The 7,500-nt window shown below is 56.6% G+C and overlaps 3 non-coding genes across 3 annotated transcripts in view; all 3 read right to left on the bottom strand.

The window, feature by feature from the left end:
* Nucleotides 1–202, bottom strand: part of LOC145459919 (large subunit ribosomal RNA) — a 3,726-nt gene extending 3,524 nt beyond the window's left edge. The window contains exon 1 of the ribosomal RNA XR_013921603.1: nt 1–202. This exon is cut by the window's left edge and continues 3,524 nt beyond it. This is a non-coding gene — a ribosomal RNA (large subunit ribosomal RNA).
* A 282-nt stretch (nt 203–484) lies between these two features.
* Nucleotides 485–638, bottom strand: LOC145459913 (5.8S ribosomal RNA). The gene has a single exon (XR_013921597.1). It is a non-coding gene; the product is annotated as a 5.8S ribosomal RNA (ribosomal RNA).
* Nucleotides 639–943: 305 nt separating this feature from the next.
* Nucleotides 944–2,767, bottom strand: LOC145459951 (small subunit ribosomal RNA). Its single transcript, XR_013921632.1, has one exon. It is a non-coding gene; the product is annotated as a small subunit ribosomal RNA (ribosomal RNA).
* Nucleotides 2,768–7,500: the final 4,733 nt, after the last annotated feature.

The following is a 7,500-nucleotide window of genomic DNA, read 5'->3' as shown; positions in this document are numbered from 1 at the left end:
GATCAGAAGGACTTCGGCGCCCGCCGGCCGTCGCAGGGGCTCTTCCTTACGTCACATTCCGGCGCGCTTCGAGAACGCGCGGGTTCGACGCTGGACGGATCCCGCTTCACTCGCCGTTACTCGGGGAATCCCCGTTGGTTTCTTTTCCACCGCTTAATAATATGCTTAAATTCAGCGGGTAGCCTCGCCTGAACTCAGGTCGAAGTCGTACCTCTGCCGGCGCCTCGTCGGCCGCCGGTCACCGCCGCGCGCCTCGCCGGGAGCCGCACCGCCCAGAGCCGCGCCGCGCTCCGACCGCCAGTACCGCGCCCGGAGGCGCGATCGCAACGGCGGCCGAGTCGCGGAGCGACCGGGTCCGGCCCCGACGCGGGCGCGCGCCGGTCTACCTCGGAGCGACGGGCCTCGCGGCCCGACGCCCAAACTCCCAGGCTTGTCTCGGCCGCGGGCGGCTCCTACCAAAGCCGCCTCGCGCATCGCGTCACGCCGACCCTGAGGCAGACGCGGCGCCGGGATTTGCCCGACGCCGCAATTTGCGTTCGGAATATCGACGTTCAATGTGTTCTGCAATTCACATTACTTCTCGCACTTAGCTGCGTCCTTCATCGACTCGCGAGCCTAGTGATCCACCGTCGAGAGTCGTACTCTCTTTGCTTTCAGGACAACTCCGCATCGCTTCGCTCACCACGGTTTTTCGCGGGCGCCGGCTCGCTCGAGGCCGACGCCGCCGAGGGAACCGACCTAGAGGCGTTCGGTCTCGGTCCCTCTCCGAAGGCGGGCCCCGACGACGGCCATCCCCGGCCCGCCGTCGAGCGCCCGCCCTTCTCTGTCACGACGGTCTCGTTCACGACGAGCGGCGCCCAAGCGCGGGGCGCCGCGACGCCGAGTCCTCGCGGACACGGCGCCAGATCAAAAAGCAACGGGGCCTCGCACCCACCAACAACGATAATGATCCTTCCGCAGGTTCACCTACGGAAACCTTGTTACGACTTTTACTTCCTCTAAACGATCAAGTTCGGTCGTCTTCCCGGCGCACCGCCGCGCCCGTCGCCGGGCACGCGACGGGGCCGGTCCGAGGATCTCACTAAACCGTTCAATCGGTAGTAGCGACGGGCGGTGTGTACAAAGGGCAGGGACGTAATCAACGCGAGCTGATGACTCGCGCTTACTGGGAATTCCTCGTTCGAGGGCAACAATTGCAAGGCCCTATCCCAATCACGGACGGGGTTCAACGGGTTACCCGGACCTCTCGGCCCGGGCGCACTCGCTGATCCGTCCAGTGTAGCGCGCGTGCGGCCCCGAACATCTAAGGGCATCACAGACCTGTTATTGCTCGATCTCGTGTGGCTAAACGCCACTAGTCCCTCTAAGAAGTTGGACGCCGACCGCCGAGGGTCGCGTAACTATTTAGCATGCCAGAGTCTCGTTCGTTATCGGAATTAACCAGACAAATCGCTCCACCAACTAAGAACGGCCATGCACCACCACCCACAGAATCAAGAAAGAGCTGTCAATCTGTCAATCCTTCCCGTGTCCGGGCCGGGTGAGTTTCCCCGTGTTGAGTCAAATTAAGCCGCAGGCTCCACTCCTGGTGGTGCCCTTCCGTCAATTCCTTTAAGTTTCAGCTTTGCAACCATACTTCCCCCGGAACCCAAAGACTTTGGTTTCCCGGAGGCTGCCGGCGAGGTCGTCATGGTAACGCCCGCCGATCGCCAGTTGGCATCGTTTATAGTCAGAACTAGGACGGTATCTGATCGTCTTCGAACCTCTGACTTTCGCTCTTGATTAAAGAAAACGTTCTTGGCGAACGCTTTCGCAGCTGCTCGTCTTCCGCCGGTCCAAGAATTTCACCTCTGACGGCAGAGTACGGACGCCCCCGGCCGTCCCTCTTAATCATTACCTCGCTCCCGCGAACGCCAACGAAACGAGACCGAGGTCCTATTCCGTTATTCCATGCGACACTATGCAGGCGGGCGGCCTGCTTTGAACACTCTAATTTTTTCAAAGTAAACTCGTCGGCCCGACCCGCGGCACCCGGTCAAGAGCACCGCGGGCGGCGCCGACAGGCGGAACCCGCGACGCCGGTGCACGCCCTGCGACGGACCGGCGCCGCGCGCTCTACATCCAACTACGAGCTTTTCAACCGCAACAACTTTAGCATACACTTTCGGAGCTGGAATTACCGCGGCTGCTGGCACCAGACTTGCCCTCCGATGGATACTCGACAAGAGTTTTAGAATGTACTCATTCCGATTGCGGGGCCTCGTTAGAGTCCCGCATCGTTATTTTTCGTCACTACCTCCCCGTGTCGGGAATGGGTAATTTGCGCGCCTGCTGCCTTCCTTGGATGTGGTAGCCGTTTCTCAGGCTCCCTCTCCGGAATCGAACCCTGATTCCCCGTCACCCGTTATCACAAAGGTAAGCCCGTAGCCTACCTTCGAAAGTTGATAGGTCAGACACTTGAATGGTAGGTCGCCGCCGCGAAGGCGTGCGATCCGCGTGGTTATCCAGAGTCATCGAAAGAGACGGGCCCTCGCGGGCCCGGTCGGGTTCGAACCAATAAAAGCGCGCCTCCCGGAGTCGGCGCTCGGTCGCATGTATTAGCTCTGGAATTGCCACAGTTATCCACGTTAGCTCTCGCAAGGACCAAATAAACCAAGACTGATTTAATGAGCCGTTCGCAGTTTCACTTTACGTTCAGTTCGTACTTACACCTGCATGGCTTAATCTTTGAGACAAGCATATCACTACTGGCAGGATCAACCAGATATCTCTCGCGCACTGCGAGGCCCGCCCCTGGGCCGGGGGTCGGGCGTCGGGACCAAGGTGCTCTTCGGCACCGGCGCCGCCGCTCTACGGCGCCCGTCGCTTTCGCTCTCTCGATCGTCGGACCGTTCTCGGGTCGCCCGCCGTCGTCTCGTGGGACGCGGACGCCCGCCGTTCACCGCTTAATAGAATCACTCGCGCTCGGAACCGAATCCGAGACGGACGCGAGGCCTGCCGCCGGGGCTCGGGCGCTGCTCTGCCGCGACGCGATGCACGGATAAGCGCCCGGAGCCGCCGCGGCGGACCGAGGACGTCGTGTTTGTATAGCGGGCCGTGCCGCTCTTTCGTTCGTTCCCGGAGGCAAGGGCCGCGAGGCCCAGCGGTTCACGAGGCATTTGTCGGACCAAGGTTTCTCGACGGCCGATTCACTCCTCGGCGACGCCGCGACGCTACGTAGGAAGGGTCTGGGCCGCGAGGCCCGAAGTACAACGCGCCGCGTCCGCGCTGCATTTATTGAGTCCGCTATCCGGTATGCCTCATGGCTGTATGACAGGTGTAGGGTCACTATCATCCATATCCCGCCGTCTACGGCATACCGGGCAAGCTCGCTCTATGCAGCGCTTGGCGACACGCAACGTTTGAACCCGCGACTCGAGGTGCTCCGACCCGTGATTAGTGCTTGCTTCGCACCCCCATATGCTTTCGCTCCAACCGGTGACGACGGATCAGTTCCGCCGCGCCGGGCGCATCCTCTCGCCGGCAGATTCAACGTTTCGCGCCCGGCCTCCCGTCAGGCGCCGGGCGCGCGCCCCTTCCTATATTAGTTTTTTTTCGGAAACCCTGGTGACTTTTTTCTACTTAGTCGTTTTTCAGGGTCGCACCCGGGCCGGGGGGCCGGAAAATTTTCGCCGGCCAGAAAAATTTTTTTTCCCGAAAAATAAAATTTTTTTTCCGAAAAAATAAAAAATAATTAAAAAAAAAACTTTTCGAAAAAGCCTCCCACGGGACCCCTCACACGAAGTTTGGGGCCGATCCGACCAAGTATAGGCGTTTCGCACGTGTTAAGGTATGGGCCCTGTGTTAAGGTATGGGCGAGGTCGAAAAACGACTAAGTCCGAAATTTTCCTCGGAAAAAGTTGAACTTTTTTGCCGGCCAAAAGTCACCCGTGAGAGGCCCCACACGAAGTTTGGAGTCGATCCGAGCAAGTCTGGCGCGCCCGCCTATGTTAAGGTATGGGCCCTGTGTTAAGGTATGGGCGAGGTCGAAAAACGACTAAGTCCGAAATTTTCCTCGGAAAAAGTTGAACTTTTTTGCCGGCCAAAAGTCATCCGTGAGAGGCCCCACACGAAGTTTGGAGTCGATCCGAGCAAGTCTGGCGCGCCCGCCTATGTTAAGGTATGGGCCCTGTGTTAAGGTATGGGCGAGGTCGAAAAACGACTAAGTCCGAAATTTTCCTCGGAAAAAGTTGAACTTTTTTGCCGGCCAAAAGTCACCCGTGAGAGGCCCCACACGAAGTTTGGAGTCGATCCGAGCAAGTCTGGCGCGCCCGCCTATGTTAAGGTATGGGCCCTGTGTTAAGGTATGGGCGAGGTCGAAAAACGACTAAGTCCGAAATTTTCCTCGGAAAAAGTTGAACTTTTTTGCCGGCCAAAAGTCATCCGTGAGAGGCCCCACACGAAGTTTGGAGTCGATCCGAGCAAGTCTGGCGCGCCCGCCTATGTTAAGGTATGGGCCCTGTGTTAAGGTATGGGCGAGGTCGAAAAACGACTAAGTCCGAAATCTTCCTCGGAAAAAGTTGATTTTTTTTGCCGGCCAAAAGCCCGCCTAGAGACCCCGCACACGAAGTTTGGAACCGATCCGAGCAAGTCCGGCCGACCTACCGTAGGGCCCCATGTTAAAGTACGGGCGAGGTCGAAAAACGACTAAGTCCGAAATTTTCCTCGAAAAAAGTTGATTTTTTTTGCCGGCCAAAAGCCCGCCTAGAGACCCCGCACACGAAGTTTGGAACCGATCCGAGCAAGTCCGGCCGACCTACCGTAGGCCCCCATGTTAAAGTACGGGCGAGGTCGAAAAACGACCAAGTCCGAAATTTTGTCGGACTCTAACTTTTTTCGGCCGGGGCCGAATTCACTCGCGGTGAATTTCCGGAACTTTAACTTTTTTTCGACCTCGTCGGAATTTTTCTAAGTCCGAAATCCCCATACTTTAACACGGGGCCGAGATCGTAAAAAAGTTAAAGTCCGAAAAAAAATTTTTTCGCCTAAAAACCACACGGGCGCGTTCCCCGCACTGTTTGAAGACGCCCCGCGAAGGAATTATCCCGATCCGACAAACGGCTCGGCCTCCAGAGCCGGTCAAAGGTCCGATTTGGGCGGCCTTTAACCGGAGATATCTCGGCTCCGGTAGCTCCGATTTCGACAAATTTTTTTTTCCCGGATTCGTCTCGCTGCGCCGCTTCCAACGAGGGGTCCCGCTTGGGTCTGGTCCGAACAGGAGCCGAGCTATTCGCGAAAAACTCGTATCTCGGCTCCTGTGCGTCCTAGAGCTACGCGGATAGTGGAAATGGACTCCTGATGCCAAAGCGAGGGTGAAAATTTTACTTTCTCGTGCGGCCTCCCGGCGACCGGAAAAGTGGCTGGCGGCGGTCTACGAGCTCCCACGAGTCCGTCGGTGTGCGGGAAATCGAAATCGGAGAAAAAAATTTTTCGACCTCGTCGGATTTTTTCTAAGTCCGAAATCCCCATACTATAACACGGGGCCGAGATCGTAAAAAAGTTAGAGTCCGAAAAATTTTTTTTTCGCCTAAAAACCGCACGGGCGCGTTCCCCGCACTGTTTGAAGACGCCCCGCGAAGGAATTATCCCGATCCGACAAACGGCTCGGCCTCCAGAGCCGGTCAAAGGTCCGATTTGGGCGGCCTTTAACCGGAGATATCTCGGCTCCGGAAGCTCCGATTTCGACAAATTTTTTTTTCCCGGATTCGTCTCGCTGCGCCGCTTCCAACGAGGGGTCCCGCGTGGGTCTGGCCCGAACAGGAGCCGAGCTATTCGCGAAAAACTCGTATCTCGGCTCCTGTGCGTCCTAGAGCTACGGGGATAGTCGAAATGGACTCCTGACGCCAGAGCGAGGGTGAAAATTTTTCTTTCTCGTACGGCCTCCCGGCGCCCGGAAAAGTGGCTAGCGGCGGTCTACGAGCTCCCACGAGTCCGTCGGTGTGCGGGAAATCGAAATCGGAAAAAAAAAATTTTCGACCTCGTCGGAATTTTTCTAAGTCCGAAATCCCCATACTTTAACACGGGGCCGAGATCGTAAAAAAGTTAAAGTCCGAAAAAAAATTTTTTCGCCTAAAAACCACACGGGCGCGTTCCCCGCACTGTTTGAAGACGCCCCGCGAAGGAATTATCCCGATCCGACAAACGGCTCGGCCTCCAGAGCCGGTCAAAGGTCCGATTTTGGCGGCCTTTAACCGGAGATATCTCGGCTCCGGAAGCTCCGATTTCGATAATTTTTTTTTTCCCGGATTCGTCTCGCTGCGCCGCTTCCAACGAGGGGTCCCGCGTGGGTCTGGCCCGAACAGGAGCCGAGCTATTCGCGAAAAACTCGTATCTCGGCTCCTGTGCGTCCTAGAGCTACGGGGATAGTCGAAATGGACTCCTGACGCCAAAGCGAGGGTGAAAATTTTTCTTTTTCGTACGGCCTCCCAGCGCCCGGAAAACGGTGTATTCGCAATCTACGGGCTCCCACGAGTCCGCCGATGTGCGGGAAATCGGAATCGGAGAAAAAAAAATTTCGACAATACTCGGATTTTTTCTAAGTCCGAACCCCCGGAAAAACGACAGAGTCCGAAAATTTCCTCGGCAAAAGTTGATTTTTTTCGCCGGCCAAAAGTCATCCATAAGAGCCCGCACACGAAGTTTGGAACCGATCCGAGCGAGTCCGGCCGACCTACCGTAGGCCCCCATGTTAAGGTATGGGCGAGGTCGAAAAACGACTAAGTCCGAAAATTTCCTCGGAAAAAGTTGATTTTTTTTGCCGGCCAAAAGCCCGCCTAGAGACCCCGCACACGAAGTTTGGAACCGATCCGAGCAAGTCTGGCGCGCCCGCCCATGTTAAGGTATGGGCCCTATGCTAAGGTATGGGCGAGGTCGAAAAACGACTAAGTCCGAAATCTTCCTCGGCAAAAGTTGATTTTTTTCGCCGGCCAAAAGTCATCCATAAGAGCCCGCACACGAAGTTTGGAACCGATCCGAGCAAGTCTGGCGCGCCCGCCCATGTTAAGGTATGGGCCCTATGCTAAGGTATGGGCGAGGGCGAAAAACGACTAAGTCCGAAATCTTCCTCGGCAAAAGTTGATTTTTTTCGCCGGCCAAAAGTCATCCATAAGAGCCCGCACACGAAGTTTGGAACCGATCCGAGCAAGTCTGGCGCGCCCGCCCATGTTAAGGTATGGGCCCTATGCTAAGGTATGGGCGAGGTCGAAAAACGACTAAGTCCGAAATCTTCCTCGGCAAAAGTTGATTTTTTTCGCCGGCCAAAAGTCATCCATAAGAGCCCGCACACGAAGTTTGGAACCGATCCGAGCAAGTCTGGCGCGCCCGCCCATGTTAAGGTATGGGCCCCATGTTAATGTATGGGCGAGGTCGAAAAACGACTAAGTCCGAAAATTTCCTCGGAAAAAGTCGATCTTTTTCGCCGGCCAAAAGTATCCCTAGAGACCCCGCACACGAAGTTTGGAA

This window comes from Botryllus schlosseri, unplaced genomic scaffold (assembly GCF_051294905.1).
Source record: "Botryllus schlosseri isolate E-star unplaced genomic scaffold, Bs_hap1 Bs28a, whole genome shotgun sequence".
Taxonomy (NCBI): Eukaryota; Metazoa; Chordata; class Ascidiacea; order Stolidobranchia; family Styelidae; genus Botryllus; species Botryllus schlosseri.
Note: the sequence above shows the minus strand (reverse complement) of the source record. Positions and strands in the feature narration are given on the sequence as shown.